The sequence below is a fragment of the Rattus rattus genome, chromosome 15 (genome assembly GCF_011064425.1).
Source record: "Rattus rattus isolate New Zealand chromosome 15, Rrattus_CSIRO_v1, whole genome shotgun sequence".
Taxonomy (NCBI): domain Eukaryota; kingdom Metazoa; phylum Chordata; class Mammalia; order Rodentia; family Muridae; genus Rattus; species Rattus rattus.
In genome coordinates, this window is record NC_046168.1 from 42,678,643 (window position 1) to 42,701,333 (window position 22,691).

At 35.5% G+C, this 22,691-nt stretch overlaps 1 protein-coding gene across 1 annotated transcript in view; it reads right to left on the reverse strand.

Annotated features, from left to right (window-relative positions):
* Dok6 (docking protein 6) overlaps window positions 1-22,691 on the reverse strand; it is a 335,875-nt gene that overhangs the window by 199,089 nt on the left and 114,095 nt on the right. The window lies entirely within an intron of this gene.

Genomic DNA, 22,691 nt, shown 5'->3' on the forward strand with positions numbered 1-22,691 from the left:
TAGATACATTCTATTAGTTTTGTACATTCTAATAAAATAATAATATTTCTAATTGTCTGACTCCAATTGAGGATTTTAAACAAATAGTCATAACATAACTTAGAAAACTGCAAAAATATAGCTTCATTTTGGGGTCATTGATTCCCTTGTCTTACAGTAACTAGGATATATTAAATATTTATTATGTAAAATACAATATATTTTGAATTTTTATTTATACATTAATTTTAATAACTACTGCTGTGAACAGGTACTACTATTTTCATATTATAATAAACTTAAGAGACTGGTCAAGGCTTGAATACATGAATTTCAGAATCTTTTGAATTAGCTTTTAAAATGACCATTAATTATGTAAACTGAGTTTATTGGTTTTGGACCATGCTCTTTTTATAATGGAAATAATCAATGCCAAACTGTGAGGTTGGCATCTTGTTTTGGCTGTATAATATCACACGTTCTCTGTAGATATATTGAAAAACAAATAAAATACATTTTTACTTTTCCAGTAATTGAACTTGTTTGGTATTTCAAAATGGCTACAGCTTTTGAATTTATAAATTTAGCATATTTTATTCCTGGAATATTTTTCACTACCAGTGTGAGGAGAGATTTTAAAAAAAGGCAATTTCAGAAACGTTAGTCACTGTGTTTTTATTCTGTGTCTTTATTCAAACTACAGAGTTGTCATAATCCCTTTCCTGCTAGTAGAAGACAGAGAGTGTAATTCTTTCAAATTATTCCCATGAGCATTGTTTCTTACTGAAAGACAGCATTTTCCATGTTAAAAAGCACTCTCAGAGCTATCACAAAAGACTTTTCCCACTAAAAGCAAAATAAGTAAAGTAACAATGTGAAGACACTCCCAGTGCTCCTGTTGACTTTCTTAGATCTTCTGCTGTAGTCTTGAAAAATACATCAAGAATGAGGTTGAGCTCCAAGCACACAATAACATGTCTGCCCATCTCTGCAATTAGATATATCTTTCTTACCAAAGGGTTAGCAGCCATACAACTGCAAACAAGGAACTGCTCAATTTCTTTAAAATTACCGGTGTTTGACACATTGTATTTAGGACATGGCATTCTAGTTCTTTTTTATTTGTTGGACTTTCACCAATCCCAACTTCCAAATGAACTTCTGTTAATATTACATTATGGAATCAGCACAAGATTTATTTGGCTTTAATAATGAATTTTAGTCATTATACCCCATCCATTTCTCATCTCTGTCATTCTCCTGCTGAAAGTGTTCTTTCCAATTTTTCTATTTACAAGTCTGTTTTATGCAAGATTCATTAAACTTAGTCTTTTTCCTCAGCATATGTGGGAGGCAATTTATTGGAACAAAGGAAAGTTACCAATGCCTGTGAAAGTGAAAAAATGGCACCCTCTACCTCAGAAAACCATACACTGACAGTGGTCCCTCAGAAAGGTATAGAACCTCAGGAGTCCCTCCATAAATCATACAAAATTATATGGTAAATGCTAACATATAAGAACTGATAGATGGGGGAAATTGTTGAATCTTTTGTATTGATATCACAGCTCTTTTATCTACTCATCACACAACCTGCACAGATTATTTAGTGGTCAGCTAATAAAGAAGGATAAAGCATAAAATTGAGGGGGAATTTGAAAAGATGGGTCAAAGTTTTAGTGTACAGAAAATTCTTCATAAGGTTCTATCCTCTGTCACTTTATCTTATGGACTAAGTATAATTTGCTTCACATGACAAGGCTGTATATAATGTCACTTTATTTTTATTCTAGGATCCCAATTCTAACATATATTCAAGCAAAATAATCAGATACAAAAAAATCATGTCCATATTAGCTTACAATTTAAACATTTCAAACAGTACAATAGAAAAAAATAATAATGATTTCCCATAAGTGGAATTTAGGATTTAACAAAATGTACTTGAAATTTCACCTTACTGTTTGTTAAACATTCATATTTTAGACAATCTATCAAGCTCTTTAGGCGTGTGTCCTTAAATTAGTCAAGAAAAATTAATGATTTAAGCTTAGGTTTAATAATAAAAAGAAAGTAAGTAAGTGAACTTACTACCACAGTGCATACAGAGGAGTCATTGACTAACACAGGACAACAACATACAAAACAGACAAAATTCTCTTAGCATAGCCGTGATTAACCACACTTCTGAAGACAAGCATATTTACCTATATTTTGTTATTAAAAACTGGCTTTTACAAATAAAAATTTAAAGGTCTCCCATGATTTTGATATACATAAATTAATATACATGACCAATCAATACATGTTCAAATATTTCCTTGAATACAAATATAGTTTCTATTAATATTTCATGACGATTCAAATATTGTTGAACCACAAAGCTGTGTGTGCTTACATTTAGCAATGTATATTAAGAACAAATAGAAATGAAAAATTTGTTCTGTTCTTAAAATCTTCTCTGCACCAAATAACATGAAGTAATTTTGTGCTAAAGATCATTTAATTTAGGCTTCAATCAAACTGTTGTATTAAAATTTGGAGCCTTGTGTTGTAATGTCTGAGAACATGAATAACTTTCATGTGAGTATTTTATAATTAAATGTCTTGTCTCAAATGATTTGTTTAAGCGTATCTTCTATTTTAAATTTCTCATCAATAGATTCATATCCATCTACTATAGAACTTGCCCATTTCGATTATAAGAGATGTCCTGCAGAAAACATGTTATTTGGAGATATGATAGTGCTATATGGGTTTGTGGAGGTAAGTTTTGATGGTAGAATTAGGGTTTTGTGAGGATAGTCATGACAGTCATGCTTCTCTCTCCCACCACTGCTTATCAAAAAGGAGAGAGATATGAGCACATAATGAGAAAAAAAGTCAACAAGCCATGAAGAAATCCTCATTAGACCCAAACCATATGGGTACCCCTGGTCTCAAATGTGCATTTTAAAGAAAAAGAATAATATAGATTTCTGTGGTTAAAGCTACATAATATTTGATACTTTATTAGGGTAGCTTAGACTTATTAATATAGATGCCATAAAAAGTATATAAGTAGATGATAGATAATAGATGATAGATAGATTATAGATATGTAGCTTGGATAGTAGATAATAAATAATAGGTAGATAGATGATAAATAAATATATGAGAGATAAATGACAAATAACATAATTATAGAGAGATTATAGAAGATAGATATAGAGATGATAGGTATATAGATGATAGACAGATGGTATTTTATTTATAGCATTGATAGGATAGTGTTTATGACCATAGTGTAACAACAATAGTGTGTGAGTGAAAAATCATCCCTATGAATCTGGGCAGGAATTTAATGGTTATAAGCACTAATACAAATATAATGTGCTTATAATGTGGGATATATGTGGATTAGAAATAATTTTCCTACATGGTATGAATGCATTGAGACTCTTTCCTTGAAAGAAATTGAGATGCAAATCTTTGGTAAAACTATTTTTGTTCTTTAGTACTGAAAAATGGTTTTGTCTCTATTGGTCACTTTATTGACTACAGCTTCATAATTATCATAATATCAAATGAGACCTTAAATTATTCATAGAAAACCACATCTATGAAGGCATTGCCATGTTTAATTTGTATTACTATAGTGAGTTTAATTTAAGGTTGAATTAGGGAAAAAATGGAAGAAGCTGAGAAGGAGGGTGACCCTATAGGAAGGCCAGCAGTCTCAACCAACCTGGATACTCCAAGATTACTCAGACACTGAACCACCAACAAAACAGTATACACCAGTTGATATGAGGGTCCCAAAACATATACAGCAGAGGACTGCTGGGTCTGGACTCAGTCAGAGAAGATATACCTAACCCTCAAGAGACTTGAAGCCCCAGTGAGTGGGAAGTTCTGGTGGTATTGGGTTGGGGCATGGGGACATCCTCTTGGAGACTGGGGAAGGAGGTATGGGATATGGAACAGTCAGAGGATGGACCAGGAGGGGGATCAAGTCTGGACTGTAAGATTAAAGAATAATAATAAAAAAGAAGTGAGTTTAATATGAGCTAGAAAGTCTTTAAGTGTTGTTGTTTAAGCATTCATTATTATTGCAGAACAAATGATAACAAGGATGTAGAACAAGGGGAACATTTCTCTACTGCTGGTGGGATAGCATATTATACAATCACTCTGGAAATCAATCTGGCAATTTCTCAGAAAATTAGGAATAGTTCTTCCCAAAGACCCAGCTCTAGGTTATGTGCCCAAAAGATGCTGCTCCATATCATAAGGACGTGTGCTACACTATGTTCATAGAAGCTTTTTGTAATAGCCAGAAATTCCCAGATGACCCTCAAGCAAAGAATGGATACAGAATATGTGGTTCATTTACACAATGGAATACTACTCCACTATTAAAAACAAGGGCATCATGAATATTGTAGGCAAATGGATAGAGCTCGAAAATATCATCCTGAGTGAGATAACTCAGACTCAAAAGGACGTGCATGGTATGTACTTACTTATAAGTGGATATTAGCCAAAAAAAAGTGCTAGATACCCACACTACACTCCACAGACCCAAAGACACTAAAGAAGAATGAAGGACCAAGGGACTATTTTTGAATCTCTCTTAGAAAGGGTAATAAATGGTTGGTTATAGGAGGCAGTTGGAGAGAGGAAGTTGAGTGGGATAGTGGATTGGGCATTTCAGAATCAAGTGTTTGGAGAGGTAGGAGAGGGGTCCAGATGGCAAGGGGAATGAATGGAAATCATTAGCTGGTAGGGGACAGGGGTTGGGGGTGCATCTCTAGGACGTGCCAGAGACCTGGGATGGGGGAGGTTCCCAGGAGTCTGTGGGAGTAACTTTAGCTGAGACTCCTAGCAGTGGGGAAATAGAACCTGAAGTGGCCATCTTCTGTAGCCAAGCAGGACACCCAGTGGATGGATAAGGACAGAAAAAAAAACAAAAAACAAAAAAAAAAAAACAAAAAAACAAAAAAACCCAAAAAACTTCCAACCTCAAATTTGTCCTATCTACAAGAAACACAAGGTCAAAGATGGAGCAACAACTATAGGAATGGCCAACCAATGACTGACCCAATTTGAGACCAATCTCATAGGCAAGAACTAATCCAAGACACTACTTATGACACTTTGTTATGCTTGCACACAGGGGCCTAACATATCTGTCCTCTGAGATCTGTCCTCAACCCAGCAGGTGACTGAAACAGATGCAGAAACCCACAGCCAAACATTGGACAGGGCTCAGAGCTTGGGGAGTCTTATGGAAGAGTTGGAGAAAGGATCAAGAACTCCAGAGATGAAAGAAACTCCACAGGAAGACCTACAGAGTCAACTATCTTGGATTCTTGGGAGCTCTCAGAGACTGAACCACCAAGCAAAGAACATCAGAGACTGAACCTAGACCCCTGCACATATGTAGCAGATGTGCTGCTTGGTCACTCAAAGCTGGACCAAAGTTTGTCAGTAAAGCTGTTGCTTCTCTGTGGAATACATTCCCTTAACTGGTCTGCCTGATCTGGCCTCACTGAGGGAGGTGAGATCACCCTGCCGAGATTTCATGTGCCAGGGTGGGGATATATCCAGGGGGAATTCTACCCTCTAAGTTGAAAAGGGGAAGGGGAACAGAGGAGGGACTGTGTGAGGGAGGGACCAGGCCTGGGGGGGGGGTCAGTGATGGAGATTTAAAGTGAGTAAATAAGTTAATTAATGAAAAAAATTAGTGTATAAAGTTTCAATATATTTAAACCAGTTTTTAATATCAAAACCCTAAGGAGACTTTTAAATGAAGATACTCATTTTGGCAAAATACAAAATTACTGATAAATATGTTAAGCAAAACCAATTTAATTCAGAATTTAACTCTATTTTCCTTTATCATGTTCTATTTCGGGGACCAAGTGCACAATTTAAAATTCCAATCTGTGATAGTTTCTTAGACATTTGAGTTTTGTTGTTTGTTTGTGTGTTTGGTTGGTTGGTTTTGTTTTTTATTACCTTGAAAGATTTGAAGTGTACTAGTCAATTATTTTCTACAAAATTCTTTAATTTCTGTTTTTCTTGTGTGTTGATATTTAAACATCTAAGGAAAATCTGACAGCAATGTCATTGAAATATATTTTATGGTGAAAATATAAATAATATAAATCATGGCTACAGATTCGTTATTTTTAATATAATTTCTAATTGAAAATTTAAAGTTGAAAATATAATAAGTATTGATTTTTTTCTCTTTAGTCATAATTTTCAAAATGCTTTGAATTTAAATGAGAAGATAATAACTAAGACCATAGTATGGAGAAATTTCACATGTCTCCCGTGTTATTAATGTGAAACAAAATTAAGTATGAGTCAGAAACTAAATGCCTCCTCCACACAGGAGTAGGAAGCAAATGGGAAAGAAACATCTTCCCTTTGACCTTTTCATCAAACCAGCTTTTGTTAGTGTAGCACAATGGTGTACTGTAGAACTAGAACTAGTGCCTAAAATGAATATGCTGGAGAATTTCCAGATATGATCAGGAAAAATGATTGCTTGAAATTAGAAAATCATTGCTAAGAGGGAAAAAACTATCTGTAAAGAAAATGTTCTATTTTGAATATTTAAATGTTCTATTTAAATGAAAAGTCTAAAATTTTTGAGAAAATGAAAGAGAACCGCATGAATGAATGAGTCACCTTAGTATCTTAATGTTTTTGCACCCTAGGAGAATGAACATCAACTAATGACCTTTGTGAGTCTGGTGTAGAAAGTGGGAGATTGTTCTATTCTCTTTAGATGCTTCTTGCATTTCAATGGCATAGATATTTGGTTTAGGCTCTGTAATGACAAAATTCATTGCTTGGAGACAGCCTCCTTGTCAAGTGTGTTCCTTGGCAGTTAACATTACTTTAGGCTCCACCTTAGTTTAGGGAATGCTGCGCCTTCTATTTTGGAATAAGAACTGAGAATTTCACCTCCTCTTTCAGAAATCCATTCTAAACAAGCAGGTTGCCTTAGCAACCAGGCTAAAAGATGACCTCTGGGTCTCCTTATAGAAAATGGCCTGTTGCTGCCAGAACTCTCGAAGTCCCACGGGTCTCCAGCTGGCCCTTTCCAGCTTGCCGTAATCACATGCCCTTTTCTTTTGATGAAAACTTCTTTTACTACATGACACTTTTTTCTTTTAGCATTTTCATCATTTCAAGGTGATTTTTTATACGAAGCCTTCTTTTTCCAGTTAAGACTCACCAGGAAAAAGTAGATGGTAGATTCATTGGCTTTACTTCATAGCTATAATTATATTATTTAGCAAGGACTCATTGGCAAGTTTAACATACTCAACATTAGATTTAATAGACCTATTTCATCACAAGCCATTGACCTAATGAAACTTGCATGTCAAAAATAGGGTTTCAGTACTTGGAGGAATTTCTAATTACAGCGATTGTCAAAGTTGACAGTTTATTGCAATAAAAGAATTAAGAATATTTCTCTAGAATATATGTATATATATATGTGTGTGTGTGTGTGTGTGTGTGTGTGTGTGTGTGTGTGTGTGTGTGTGTATACCTGAGTACTTTTGTGTTTTCTCCTGAAAGTAAGTTTCCTTCACCCTCCACATATACACAGATACACACACACACACACACACACACACACACACACACTTACAAACACACACATCAATGATACAATGACATATAAGATTTATTCAAAACTGTGTATTTGATGGACATAAAATGACAAATATGTAAAGCGGACCCTGACATAGGTATGGCAAAATTAAGCTGTAACTTCTAACTGCTAGTTGAAAATATTTTTCCTACCACAGAAGGTTGTTTGCTGCGTGTGAAATGTAACCATTATTATAAATAAGCTTAATCGCCTAGTGCATTTACATTCATTATGTTTAATATGAATGTAAGTCTTGCTGCTGACTTATACCTAATCGCTGTTATGCATGCTTGAATGCCAGAAATTCACTCTTCTATGTATCTATCATCCACCCACCCACCTGAAAACAGATGCCACTCGATAAAATCCTTTGCATCACAGAAAGTTGGCTTGGATTTTCTGTTTCTCAGATTGAGATTCTAATAACTATAAATTGATAGAATTATTTTTGATTCTAAACTAGATGGTTCGTATCTTGCCTGAGAACTGAAATTTTCCCAACTACTCCAAGAGCTACAAGATACCCAAAGAGTGAACAGGGAAACCAGAGTAAGAGAAAGATTTTGCATCTGTGGGAGTGGCTTATGAAAGGATCTTGTTTTCAGTTCCTATGTGATGTCATTAGAAACTCGGAGTAGCCATATTTATTGTAATACCAGGAAATGAGCTTTAAAAAGTTATCATTGAGGGCAATGCCAGCCCCAGCATCAAAGGTAGAAGAATGGGAGTTGATGTTGAAGTCTCAGGAGACAACAGGGTGGTGGACCTCATGGCCTACATGGCCTCTAAAGAGTAAGAAGCCCTGGACCACCCACTCCAGCAAGGATACTGAGAGCAAGACAGAGGCCCTCAGTTGCTGAGGAGTTCCTGTCCCAACTCAGGCCCCAGACACTGAGCATCTCCCTCACAGTTTCCATCCCAGATCCTCATAATCACAGGAACAGCTGAGGGATCCCTTCCTACTCTCTCAAATACCTACAATAAAGTTCGCTGCACCCACCAAAAAGACAAAGAAATTCTGAGTAATTACGAAATATGGTAAAACTTAAATGATAACAAAAAAGCAACTGCATTCCCAATGTGGACATCGAGGTAAACTGTAAAGTCAGAGAAAGAGACACTGTAACATAATCAGAAGTTACTACAGCAGAGTGTATGAAAATTTCTGAATTTTTGAGCACTTATATGTGTAGCCTTCACATTTAAAATAAAAAACTGACAAAAAGCATTTTTAAAAATCAGATATTGCTAAAATATCCCTACAGATTCTCTTTTTAAAATGTAAAACATACCACCTCTGTTTAAACAACTGTTCCAATGATAGCTGACTACCAATTCTGCTCTTTTAAAAAATACTTACTTTTATACACATATAAATGTTTATCTGCATAATAGCATGCCTACATGCATGAAGGTGTTCATGCTGTCTAAAAGAGTGTGTTCAAATCCCTAGAGCTGGAGTTACAGGCACATGGGCTGCACAATATTGATGCTGGGAGTCAAATTCAAGTACCCTGGAACAGAAGTTATATTCTTAACCACGGAGCCAATTCTCAAGATTTTCCCCATCACTTCTTTTAAACATGTTACTTGTTTTTTCACAATGATGTTACACAGTTTCAGTCATAGAAGTCAAATGAATACATGACACAGATAGTCAAGATTTGGTAAATGAAACTTTAGTAAAAACAAATACTAATTACTATGTCAATGACCTCACAGAAAGAAAAAGAGCACTAAAATATAAGAAGAAGAGAAAAGGAGGAATTTAAGTAACTGAAGATTTATTGTTATGTCAGGAGTGAATATACTAAGAAATAAACATAAAGGAATTGATAAGGTCTTCTTCGTAGACATTAGACCAAAACTCACATTTCTCGAATAAGTAAAGAACTCCAAGAATTTCAAAAAACTATCTAATTCTACAAAGGGCATGATACTTTAATTGCCACTTATGAAAAGGGGACTTTACATGTGCCTAGTAAGTTTATGAATGTGCTAAATCCTTAAAAATCCAAGTAATCTAAAGTAGAAACACAAGGAGACAGCTTTATTCCTAACAAAACAAAAGAAGAAAGAGAATAGTTTGGGGTGGGGGTCGTGGGCTTCTCTTTCCTCTGGAGAGAATCTGTGTAGTGAGTCCGGAAGATGCACAGCTAAGAGAAATCTTGTGATGTCTCCAGAAATCTGCATAGGCCTTGGCAATTCTGCTCTGTGTGATGTACCCAAGAGAATAATATATGTTGCTTTACAACATCATTTGTGATAGGATTACTCATAATGGTCTCAGATGCAAACACTATGATTCATGTACACACCTGAACATTTAACACTCCTGAGATTGTTTGAGCTATTGATACACAGAAATCAAAATCGTCACTTGAATAAAATCCCAGTAAAAGATGACATGTGAAGATCCATATATTCACCTCCATCCTCCAGGTTGCCTGGACCCTGCTGTGCTGTGCAAGCTATATTTAGAAATAGAGTACCAAGAGTAGGAAAGAGACTTCCATCATAATCAGCACAGTGACTGCTTCATTAGGAGGTTCAGGCATGAGAGGAAGATCCATGTTGGAGATCCTTCTTCATTACTAGAAACACTCTGGCTACCTGATACCATGTATACCAATATTTGTTTTTAGGTCTGTGTGTAGAGTTTATGCCATTTCATCAGGTTGTCTTAATTTGCTTGGAGAGTTTTATGTACTGTTTCTCTCCCTCCCTCCCTCCCTCCCTCCCTTTCTCTCTGTCTCTTTCTGTCTCTGTCTCTGTGTCTGTCTGTCTGTATGCCTCTCTGTCTCTCTGTCTCTCTGTCTCTCTCTCTGTCTGTCACTCTCTCTCTCTGTCTCTCTCTCTGTGTCTGTCACTCTCTCTCTCTGTCTCTCTCTCTGTCTCTCTGTCTCTCTGTCTCTCTCTCTGTCTCTCTCTGTGTCTCTCTCCCTGAGTGTGTGTGTGTGTGTGTGTGTGTGTGTGTGTGTGTGTGTGTGTGTGTGTGTGTGTGTGCGCGCGCGCGCGCGTGCGTGCCTGTGTATGAATGTGCATAAGAAAGTCAGAATTAGACAATGGCTGTCTTCCTCTGCCACTCTCCCCATTATTACTTTGCGACAACTGTTCCACTGAAAGTAAACCCCACCATTTCTCTATCCTAAGTGGTTAGTGAGCACTTGAAATTCATCTGTTTTTGCCCACAATACTGGAGTTACCAGTAGGCTCAGCCATGGCTGACTTTGTCCATGAGTTCTGGGGATTCGAACCCAGGTTCTTATTCTTGCTGAGCAAGCATTCTTACCCAATGAGCTACTTTTCCAAGTCCTTACGATTGTCTTTTTTTTTTCTTTATTAAATTGGGTATTTCTTATTTACATTTCAAATGTTATTCCCTTTCCTGGTTTCCAGACCAACATCCCCCTAAGTTATGAAATACCATGTGTTCAAGTTTACAGAAATGTCAGTTGACACATTTTACTTTTCTTTCTTTTGTGGCTCCTTTTCTAAGAAGAAAATTAAGTAACATATAGACACAGAGGAAATAATACTACTAGTATTTTCAGCGGAACAGATGGCAGACATTGATAAGTGCACTAAAAAGGTGTTAGGCTCAACCATTAATTAGGCTGGACATAGTAAGGAAACAGACACCATGAAGCTTCTGGTACTTATATCTAATACTACCAAGTTGAAACAAAATATCCTGGAAGCTTTAGGTTATCTATTAAAAGTCAGTTAACAAAAACTAGCTTTTCACTGGTGCCTCTGAAGGTGGGAAAAGTCAGGACTCTAACTAAGGAGAGTTTAGATGAACACCTGCTCACTAGTGGTTAAACCCTGTCCAAAACTTCACATAGAATTGCATACTCTATGAACTTGCACTCAAAGAAGGGGAAGTAGAATTAACCTCTTCAATCCCAGCAGTTTTTCAAAGACAATTAACCCCACTGGAGTTATCAAAGCTCTCACACACTACTGTGTTTTCCTGGGTTCAAGGTTTGTTTTCTGGGGCCATATTCTGTAGTCTATAGCATTTGTGTATGGATTGTCTGTAATATTAACTGACCTATACCTAACACATTATACTTACAAATGAATGATCAACATACAAAAAGGAAAACATAATTTACATTTTACTCTTCCTGTATGAAACAGCAATCATTTTTAGTTTTCATGCAGGTGTGGAGTGTGAGGACAATGTGTATTCATGAGTGTTCAGTTGGGCACTTGCCTCTGCAAACACATGGGGAGACCAGATATTTACTTCAGGACCTCCTCTACAGCCCATCACCAGATATTTGAGAGAGGAGCTCTCACTAACTCTGGAGCTAAGCTGGATAACCAGTGACTCCTCAGACCAAACCGTCTTTCCTCCAGCACTGGGGTTTCAGGTAGGCTACTTCACCTGTCTTTTACAGGAGGGCTGAGGATCTGAAGTCATACCTTCATACTTATACAACAAGCACTTTCTTACTGGGCCATCTCTCCAGCTCCAGTAATACTCGTTGAGAGTGTACTGTGATTGAATTCATGACATTTGACTTTGTTTTTCAGTTAATGTTTCACTACCTTTCCTGCTGAGTTTGAGAGAAAAAGCGGTTTCCCTTTTCCTGCTTGCAACAATATTAGCTTTCAAAAAATGAGATGTTAACTCCTTCACTGCAGAATGTCTCTCACAGACAGCTCATTTTCTTAAATACCCAGCCCATTTCCTTGTCTTCTGCTGGATTCACAGACAGCTATAGCAGTGTAGAAGCAGCTGGAGGTACCAGAACGTGAATTTTTCAGTCAGGTGACTCAAAAAAAAATTATGGGTTCAGGTGCTAGCTGCCCAAGACAGAGAAGAAAGATGATCTGTGTAAGAAGATTTGAAGAATTTTTAAAAGTATCATTTGTCCAAAATTCAGTAAAACGTTTTATTAATTAAAAATTTGTTGTGGATAATCACTTGTGCTAATATTTTGAAATAATAACTTAAAATTTTAACTTTCTCTATTTGTTAAATAATGCATTATAACAAGAAGCAAATTGGAGAACATTAAAAATTAATGGAGACACAGACTTTTTCCTTACATATCGCTTTTAGTGGATATACAAATTTGTAATTTATTCAGTCCACAAACTTCTCCCAAAAACCTAATGCTTGTCAGGTTCTTCTCCAGTGAGATGATGTGAATCAACAAGCCAAAAACATGAGGAATAACAAAGACCCCTAGCTCCATGTAGACTCTCACCTGGTAATGACAAAGGAAGCATACAAATTGAATATGAATAACAAATAAGAATGAACCGTTAAATGGTACAGACTGGTGAGTAGGCAGAACCTAACAGACAGGGGGAAATTTACCTCAGGGGGACTAAAGGAGGTGTCACTATGATGTCATCCAGGGGGAGTAATGGAAGTCTCACTATGATGTCATTCAGGCTCATCACTATGATGTCATCTGCAACTCACCATGTAGACCAGGTTCACTCTGAATATTCTCCAATTTGCAGAGATTTATCTGCATCTGCATTCTTAGTGCTAGGATTAGATTTATGGACTACCATACATGACAATTATAACTTTCTTGTGTAAAATAATCTGGACTTCATGCCTAGTTCCTATACACACACACACCACACACACACACACACACACACATACTTATATGTGTGTACGAATATATATGAATATATATATCACTTGAACGACAAAAAATAATTTTTACATTAAATATTTATATGAGGTGTCTGAGTTACAATTTTTAGTATAAATTTTTCTTGAGTATAAATTTTGAATATGAATCCTTACAAAAGAAAAAGCAAGTACATGTAATTACTTAGTATATTAATGTCTTCAATATATTCTATTATATATTTGAAACATGAATTTACATATTTTATATTTCTATTTCCTAGCATCTAAAACCTCTTTTTAGAATATGATGATAATTTTTTTCAAAATGTTTTAGGCCTCTACAAATACAAAAAATTCCTAAGTAGCTTTCTGCTTAATGTATTCATGAGACAATGACATTCTCCAATGCAAAAAATGTTTTCATTTAATCCTGTGCATCAATTTCTCAATGCCTTCCAGGAAAGTGGTTTTTAATTATTTTATTTTTTGAGAGAGGATAAGAGCCAGAGGACGAGGAAAGTGGTTTTTATAATATCCTCTTAATATATTTAGCAATCATTCAAACTATTTTCTAGGAAACCAATAAATTTAATAATAAAGGAAAAGACTTTCAAGGGGATGAGACTTGAATAAATAATCTAGAACTTTAATAAGAGTGGGGCATTTTGTAATTTTTAGAATTTCTTTCCATGGAGACTTCAAAAAGATATTGTTTAAATTAGGATAAAAATATTCTCAATAAATTTAGTGAATTCAAAGTGTAAACACATCTTTTTCTGTAAAGAATTTAACTTCCATTTCAAAGCCTCATGGATTTCCTCAGAAGAAAAACTGTGGCATTCTCTTTTGTATAAGTTTATTGTTTTCCTAAGTATGGTTTTTACTTTTCATGCCTGACAGGGAGTGTTATTATTTTCGGTTCTGTTTATAAGGTATTAATTCATGCAGGCATACTGATCAAAACATTTATTGCTTAAAAGACATCTGCATTCAAAATGGAGTGCCTTATATATTGATTATCAAGATATTCACATTGGTGCTATTTGAATTGTAAGATCCCTCTTATCACCTATGTATCGACGGCTTTGTCTACAATGCCTCAGAGAGGAGTGGAAGGAAGTGACTGCATCGTGAAGGCTTGGATCTCATCAATGGGATAGCCCACACTGTACTCCAGCACTGGAGGTATGTTTCTCAAGGATACGTTTGGTTCTCAGGTTTTTCTGGACTTTCTGTATTTCCTGATTGTCATAAGTTAAGCAAACTTCTCCCGTCACAGTTTACTTCAGAAGTTCTGCCTTGCCACGGGCACAGAAAGAAATGAAACACATGATCCTGTACTGGAACCTCTAAGTATATGATCCAAAATATTCTGCTTTTGCTGATTCCTTTCAGGTTGTAAGTAAAAGAAAGCCAACTAACACACTAACATCATTTCCTTCAAAGTTTGTAATTCAAGTAAAAATTTTCTCCTTGGGGTTGTCCATTGCAGCTCAATTCTGAGTGCCATGATAAAAATAAAACCTACCTTACTTATGCAATTTTTAGTTTCTGTAACTATATAATTTTTTTCAAGATTTATCATATAATGTCTTCAGAGGAGACTTTTGCTATTAATTATTTATTTGTACATACCTTTATAGCAGAATGATAATGTCACTAGTTCACCAATATGTATCTTTCCTATTTTATGATTTCATGGATTGGCAGGATTAATATAGTAAAAATGGCCATCTAGCCAAGAATAATCTACATATTCAATGCAATCTTTATCAAAATTCCAGCACAATTTTTCATAAAATTAGAAGAGCAATTTGCAAATTCATCAGGAAAAGCAAAAAACCCAGGATAGTGAAAATATTCTCGACAATAAAAGTACTTCTGGAGGAATCACCATCCTGGATCTCAAGCTGTATTACAGAGCAATAATGATAAAAACTGTATGGTATTGGTACAGAGATGGGCAGGTAGATCAATGGAATAAAATTAAAGACCCAGAAATGAACCCACACACCTATGGTCACTTGGTCTTTGACAAAGGATCTAAAATTATCCAATAGAAAAAAAGACAGCATTTTCAACAAATGGTGCTGGTTGAACTGGAGGTCAGCATGTAGAAAAATGAAAATTGACCCATTCTTATCTCCTTGTACAAAGCTCAAGTCCAAGTGGACCAAAGACCTCCACATAAAACCAAACATACTGAAACTAATAGAAGAGAAAGTGGGGAAAAGCCTCAAACACATAGGCACAGGGGAAATTTTCCTGAACAAAATACCAATGGCTTATGCTCGAAGATCAAGAATCGACAAATGGAACCTCATAAAACTGCAAAGCTTCTGTAAGGCAAAGGACACTGAAGAAAAGGTCATCCAAAGACTGCTCCACCTGGGGATCCATCCCATATGCAGCCACCAAAACCAGTCACTATTGCTGATGCCAAGAAGTGCTTGCTGACAGGAGTCAGATATGGGTATCTCCTGAGAGGCTCTGCCAGAGTCCTATTGATACAGATGAGGATGGTTGCAGCTAACTACTGAACTGAACAACGGGACTCCAAAGGAGGACTTACAGCAAAGACTGAAGGAGCAGAAGGGATTTGCAACACAATAGGAAGAACAACAATATCAACCAAATAGAACCTACTATAGCTCCCAGGGACTAAACCATCAACCAATGAGTACACATGGATGGACCCATGACTCCAGCAACATATGTAGCAGAGGATGGCATTGTCCAGCATCAATAGGAGGGAAAGCCCCGGGTTCTGTGAAGGTTCACTTCCTCAGTGTAGGGTAATGCCAGGGCATTGAGGTTGGCGTGGGCATGTGGGAGTGGGAACATCCTTACAGAAGTAGGGGAAGAGGAAGGGGATATGGGAGAGGGGAGAAAAGGGATATCATTTAAAATTTAAATACTTAAAATATCCAAGAAAATAAAATTATAAAAAAAAGAAGCAATGTAAAAAAAAGAAAGAAAAGTTGTAAATGTAAATGTTTTGGCATGTAACTAAGTTTAATATAATTACTGAAAAACACTGTCACAATACAACATTAAATAAGACATGATGTTTACTGTTCACAAGCACATGAAGCTATTTTACATAACTTGACTACATTGTGTAATTTAATTCGTATTTTTAGGAAGAAACATTCCAAAGTTGTAGTAGGTAGTAGACTAATATATTACCTGATGCTAATTTGTGCTGCATAAAAAATCAAAGTTTCCTGTGTATGAGTAGAACATTGGATTCACTTGAGTAAATCCTCTTTTGGATTCACTTAGGAAATCACAAAGCATTTAAAACATGCATTGAGGAAAATGAAGCTTATAGTATATTTCAAAGTAACTAAAGCATATATCTCTTTGGCTTTCATTATAATTTATTTATCCCATTATTTATTTATATAATAGAATTTTTATAAAATAAAGTATTTTTTCTTCGTTTGAGTAAGAAGAAGAAACTTCTACCAGTACTGTCTCTAAGAAATCTTTTCCTATAGACAGCAATGTTATGTAAAACTGCTGGAAATTTTTTGTGTACTTATAATAAAAAACAATATTCCTTCATTTCAGAGAGCCATGAGGGATTGAAGTAAAAAAAGTTAATATGTCATTAAAGAAATAAATGATAATCTATAATTATTTTTTTTGTCTAAAACATTTACAAAACTTTAGTACAACTATTTGCCAATATGCTCAAAACACATAATGACGTATACAATTGCCATGGTAAAATAAGTGTTTACCATGTATTATTAGTACATAGAAGAACTGGATCTAATTCTCATGATCATTCTGTTCTGGGATATTCCTAGGTATAGACAGTGGCATTTATTTCTTAGATTGAAGATCTAAACAATAAGTATGACAAATTTATTCAAATAACATACTTCGTTTAGTAAGCTTTACAAACTATAAAAGCCTTAGCTTGTAATGCTTGGAAACTAAGGTGGAACACTTGTCCACTGAAGGCTTCTGTTTCCTTGAAATATTCTCCGACAAAAATATTGAGCAAAGTCCTGCTCATTGAAACAACAGCAGCAGCAGCAATAACAACAGCAGCAATAATAATAATAAAAGCCCTCAACAACAAAAATCTACACGATAAATTAAAAAATTAATACCTTTCAGAGAACTGACAACCAAAAGTACAGATATAAGGTCTATCTGTAAGTTAAGCCACTTATATTTTTTAAATATAATAAACAAACAAACAAATACTGGTTCAAGAATACCTGATATTCAAGCTATCTTTCTTTAATAATTTAAGAATATTTTTGATGATCATTGTGCTTTTGGTTTATTTAAGAACAGAGCACACCCCAAGGGTTGAGATGAGAACAGTCCAACTGTTTTTCTCTGTATATATCTACATATTTGCACGCATTAATTTTGCTTTTCAAATTCAATTTCTAAACTCATATAAATAATATCCACAGGTATATTATATCTAAATATTAATTTTCATAATCACATAGTTAGAAAGATCAAAGCAAATGTTACTCTTTCTTCCTTTTTTATTTCTTATAGGCTATTATCTCTTTATATTAATGGTGAAAAAGATGGTGGAATTCCTAAAGGACCTAAATGATTCCAAAATGCTATCCCGACTACATGGAATTCTTCTGCACTTTTTTTTCTTTAACCAGCTCATCAATGGTATACTGTGAGACAATATCCACATGGTTTGGAGTCACAGCCAGAGATGAAATGTGCATTTCTCTTCAGTTGCAAGTTTGGGGTCAGAACTGGAAGTTATCATCATCTTGTGCATGTAGAGCTCATGCTGGGCAGTTACCCAAGCAAAAGCAGATTTTAGAAACAATCACTGCACTCTGGGCAAACTTCAAATTACACCTTTCAGCATCTGCTTTGAAATAGATAGGCATTGATGTGATAATGGAAAAAAGAAAACCTTCCCCTTGCTTCAACCTGTCTTCCGTTATACTGGTTTAGGTTTTAGTTATATTACATCAGATTATACGGGCATCATGTGAACTTAGACTTTTTGGAAAATAAGTTGTAGAGACAGAACCCAGAGCTTAGGACTCTCATTGATCAGCAGGCTTGTTTTTAGCTTATGGACATTAGTAGAGGTCTTGCTCCCATTGAGATGAAGGTCCGGAAGAATCAAGTTCTGTGTTTAGAGTGATCCTCAGAAAGACATAGTTTTATAGATATCCCTGGTATGTAAATCTTCTGAAATTCTTTTCTTTCACCTTTGCAGACATTTGTTTTCTGTGGCTCTCCTCTACTGACATTTTAATGTTTCATCACTTCCTCTTCTTTTGTTTCTTAACATATTCTTATGCTTGATCCTTTTCACTACTTCCCATTCCCTGCTTGTGATTTCTCCCATGAACCATTTATTAAGGCAAAAAACATCAATTCATCAGGCAGTAGAAGCTTCTGCTTTTCATATTAATCAAATTCTTACTTGGTTGGTTGAGCAAAACTGAAATGTATTTCAGAATTTATTGTTTTCCCTTGGTGATTTACTACCAGCAACTTTAATTTTGTAGTTCCATACTCAACACTAAGATCATGGATTTAAGTATAAGGAGTTCAAAGCAAATGTGTAACTATTATTTGTCAGATCACAGATTCTTAACTAAGTGACTATCATAGCCTTTATAGGCTTCACATTTTTTTTAATTAACCAGGTCATCAATAAAATACTGTGAGAGAATATCCACTTGGTTTAGAGTCACAGTCAGAAATGAAATATTTCCCTCCAGGTACAAGTTTGGAATCAGAAGTGGAAATGTCATGCTGAATTAATGTGAGGTATACTGCTCTATTATGGGATAATTGTAAAGGTATATATACATATACATACATATATATCTGAGAATGAAATGCATAGCCTGCTTGATTGTTAAGAGTTAAAAGGATTCATTTGGATGAGGGAATCAATGGTATCTTGACAAGCTTTCATGAACTTTATGATGGAATATTCTGTATGAATCTAGGTTACCAGTAAGTGACATTTTTATATATCCCATAACACCAAAGTTATCTAAACATTTCAGAGATTATAAAGCTATAATATTAACATCCAAGAGATGTGTCAGTTAGTAAATGAAACTGCTGTCAAACTGACAACAACCTGAGTTCAGTCTTTAAAAAGAGACAATTGATGCCAGCAAGCTTTCCTCTGATCCCCTAAGAGAACCATAGGATTTGCACCCACACAATAAGCACACACACACACACACACACACACACACACACACACACACACACACAAATAAAAGTGAGCCAAAGTGAAATAAAATGTAAAATATAGGAACAAAATATTAATAGTTGGCTTGATCATAGATCAAAATGACATGAGGTACTTTAGGAAATGTTCCATATATGAATTTTCTGTATGACTAGTATGTTCTCTTGTGAATTTTTTCATCTCAGGTGTCTGTGATTTTTCAAGTGAACATAAAGTAAGAATGAGTCCATAATGGCACTGGCAATTCTGGAATGATGCTTCATAAAGAAATTCAGCATTTAAACATAAGATGAAGTATCAACATCAGACCCCATGTTGAGCAGGAAGCAAATTGCAGGTTAAGGTCGAATTTCCTGTGGTTGGAGACAGCAGAATCCAGAAGGTAGATTGTCCAAAGTCAGCCAAAAGAATAATTATATAAAAGCTTAGTGACAGGTTTAGAGGCCTCTTGAATTTTAACTGGCCAACACTTGCCCTGAACTCTGACTACCCGGCAGAATTGAAACATTCTTTAATTAAAACCTAGATAACTCATTGGAAAATTAAAAACTCAGGAAAAGAAAGAAGAGGAGGACGGACAAAAGGAAGGAAAGAAGGGAGAAAAATGATAAGAGCATTGTACCCTGCTACTGCTAGACCACTGGAACAGAAATTGGAAGCAATGCTCTTCTTGGAGATAGCCACAAACTGATGCACCTTAAAGAAAGCCAGCTGCATATGTAGCAGAAGCTGACCTTGTTGGGCACCAGTGGAAGGAGAAACCCTTGGTCCTGCCAAGGCTGGACTCTCCCAGTGTAGGGGAATGTCTTGGAGTGGGGTGGGAAGGGGGGCGAATGTGGGCGAATAGAAGAAGAAGAGGGAGGTGGGTTAGAAAAAAGAGTGTTTTACTGTAATATATTGACATAGTTGCTTTGAGGCATTGGCTAACAAGTTATCTTTATCATTTTTTGGTTATTCATAAGACTGCTAATTTCTAATAAATTTTCTAAAACTTAAAAAAGAAAACCTATCCAAGCCTACAATTAGGAGAGCAGGGAGGGGTCTTAGAGTACAGAAGCATAAAAAATTCTAATGCTGCACATAGAGTTTCTACATGAATATTTATAGCACTTATAAAAAAATCCATAAAAAATTTATACATAATTACTCCTTATGTTCATTTTTTACTATATTTTGATGAAGGTCTATTTATATTTCAAATATATTTATGTGCCTAAGGGGAAAAAATTGAATACACCAGTGAATAAGTAAAGCAAAACATTAGTGGCTTCAGGGAACTTAATTTTATTTTTCTTCTTTTGAATATAGATTCTTTCTTCATACAATATAACCTATTATGATTTCATCTCCCTCTACTCCTTCTCAGTCCTCTCCAACTAACCTTCCCTCAAGATTCACTCCCTTTATGTCTCTCTTTAGAAAATAACTTCTAAGAGACTTCTAAAAGGCCTCTTAGAGAGATCAAGAAAACACAGTATAAAATATTATAAGATAAAATGAAACCATCACATCAAAATTGGACCAGGAAAACCAACAGAAAGGAAAAAGCCCTAAAAGAAGACCCAAGAATCAGATATCCACTTGTTCCCATACTCAGGAGTACCCTAAAAGAAGCAGGATTGAATTGCATTCAATTGACTTGTTGGCCAAGGGACTCCCATGGAAATCCCCAAACAACCCAAGCTATTGGCAAGACAATGAGTTACTCTTCACAAACTGACAGCTCAGCCCCATTTCTGAGGACCACACAACACAGTGAAAATGAAGAAGAAGTTTTGTTGATGCCTACATGGAACCTTTATTCTTATGTTCTAATGTCTTTGTTGTGGAAAGGTACTACTCTGCAGGCTAGCAAAAGAAAAAGGTAAACACAAACCCTTTGACCTACATTCTGTCCTGTCTGCAAGAAAGGATAGCACAACTATGGCACAGAACTTGTGAACATAGTCAACTAATGTCTCATTTGACTTGAGGCTCACTCCACTATATGCAATGCATATTCGACACTGCTTAAGTGACCAAGAACCAGGGACTAGGTAGCCTGGAAACCTAGGGTGAAAACAAACACCCTAGTTAAAACAAAAACAAAAGAATAACAACAAAACCCAGCACCAATAAAATGATTCCTAATGATATTCTATATATTCGTAGGTTAATGCCTCATTCAATCATAATGAGAGAAGCTTGCTTCTGAGATGATGGGAAGAAATACAAGGACTCATAATACTGGACATTATGCAGAGAGTGAGAGTATCCTTGGAACACACAACTCTAAATGGAATGTCTCCATCAAATCCCTCACTTCAGAGCTCAGGGAACTCTACGGAAAGAGTTTAAGAGTTAGGAGCAATTGAGGACACCAAGAGAACAAGGCCCAATAAATCAGCTGAGCAAGGCTCAAATAAACTCACAGAGAAAGCAAGGATGATATACCCTTCATTATAGGAATACTCTTTCACAGTCTATTATTTAAATGAGAGCTAGTCTACTGAAAACTGTGAAAGAACAAAAATGTTTTCCAATGTTTTACTGTTAATTATTTTAATTCTACTTTGATACATGTACAGTTTTGTTCCTCTGGATTCACTGCTTACTCAAGAGAATTTTATTTATCTGCTATATAGAATCTGGACTAAGGACTTACTTCTATGGATTTGCAGTAACGTTTCCATTTATTCTCACTTTAATAAAACAAAACTGTATTTTGGGGAAAAAACTCACAGAGACTGAAGCAACAAGTGCAAGGACAATGAGAATTTGCACCAAATCTTCTGTGTATATATTATAACACCCAGTTTAGTACTTTTATGAGAACATTATTAAAATATGTTTAATTTGTTTTCAGATAATCATACATGTCAAAGGACAGCTAAAACTTATTATTTGTGGGATCATACAAAAACCATTACTGCAGAGGTGGCTGCGGCTTCTTCTTCTTCTTCTTCTCCTTCTCCTTCTCCTTCTCCTTCTCCTTCTCCTTCTCCTTCTCCTTCTCCTTCTCCTTCTCCTTCTCCTTCTCCTTCTCCTTCTCCTTCTCCTTCTCCTTCTCCTTCTCCTTCTCCTTCTTCTTCTTCTTCTTCTTCTTCTTCTTCTTCTTCTTCTTCTTCTTCTTCTTCTTCTTCTTCTTCCTCTTCTTTTGATTTTCATATTTTTTATTTGATTTTTTTATTTACATTTCAAATGTTATTCCCTTTCCCAGTTTCCAGGAC